The sequence below is a fragment of the Chinchilla lanigera genome, unplaced genomic scaffold (genome assembly GCF_000276665.1).
Source record: "Chinchilla lanigera isolate Chin_1 unplaced genomic scaffold, ChiLan1.0 scaffold00045, whole genome shotgun sequence".
Taxonomy (NCBI): Eukaryota; Metazoa; Chordata; class Mammalia; order Rodentia; family Chinchillidae; genus Chinchilla; species Chinchilla lanigera.
The window spans coordinates 7,458,607-7,459,954 of record NW_004955446.1 but is presented as its reverse complement, the minus strand read 5'-3'; positions in this window follow the sequence as shown (position 1 = coordinate 7,459,954).

Genomic DNA, 1,348 nt, shown 5'->3' with positions numbered 1-1,348 from the left:
TGTTATTGGTTGATTTCTTAATGACAGTCATTCTTTCTGGGTTGAAATGAAATCTCAGTGTTGTTTTAATTTGCATTTCTTGAATGACTAATGACGTTGAACATTTTTTAAAGTATTTATTCACCATTAGTATCTCTTCCTTAGAGAAGTTTGCATTCATCTCAGATGCCCATTTTTTGATTGGGTCTTTGATTTTGGGAGGCCTGATTTTTTAAAATTCTTTATATGTCCTAGATAGAAGTCCTTTGTCTGAGTGGCAGTTGGCTAAAATTTTTTCCCAATTCATGAGTTTTCTTTTTACTGTATTAGTGATTTCTTTAGATGTTCAAAAACTTTGCAATAAGATGAGATCCTAGTTGTTGATTCTTTGAAGTATTTCCCGTTCAGTTTTGTTTTTGTTCATGAACTCTCTGCCTTCCCCAATGTCGTCAAGATTTTTACCTACTTTCTCTTCCAATAAATTCAGTGTTTCTGTTTTAATATTTAGATCTTTGATCCATTTTGACTTTAATTTAGTGCATGGTGAAAGACATGGGTCTAGTTTTAGTCTTCGGTATGTGGAAAGCCACTTCTTCCAGCACCATTTATTAAAGAGGCTACCTTCTTTCCATTGATCATGTTTGGCCCCTTTGTCGAAGATAAGGTGACTGAGTGTGTTTGTAGTTGTATCTGTATCTTCTAATCTGTACCATTGATCTTCAGGTTTGTTTTTGTGCCAGTACCATGATGATTTTATCACAGTAGCTTTGTAATATTATTTTAAGTCAGGAATTGTGATGCCTCTTGCCTTTCCTTTGTTTCCCAAGACTGCTTTTGCTATTTGAGGCTCTTCTGGTTCCAGATGAACTTTAGGAGTGTTTTCTCTAGATCTGTGAAGTATACTAATGGCATTCTAATTGGGATTGCTTTGAATCTGTATAACAATTTTGGGAGTATGGCCATTTTCACAATGTTGGTTCTTCCTATCCATTAGCAAGGAATATCTTTCCATTTTCTGAAATCCTCTTCGATCTCTTTTTTCAGAGTAGTATAATTTTCACTGTATAGATCTTTTACTTCTTTTGTTGATTGATTCCTAAGTATTTCATCTTTTTAGATGGTATTGTGAAATGTGTGGTTTCCCTAATTTCTCTCAGTCTGTTTGTTGCTTCTTACAGGAATGCTATTGACTTTTGAGTGTTCACTTTGTATCCAGCTACGCATTTTGTTATTAAGTCCATGAGCCTTTTGGGAGAGTTTTTGTAGTCTTCTATGTAGAGTATCATGTCATCTGTGAATAATGACATTTTCACTTCTTCCTTTCCTATCCTTATTCCTTTTATTTCTCTCTCTTGTCTAATTGCTCTAG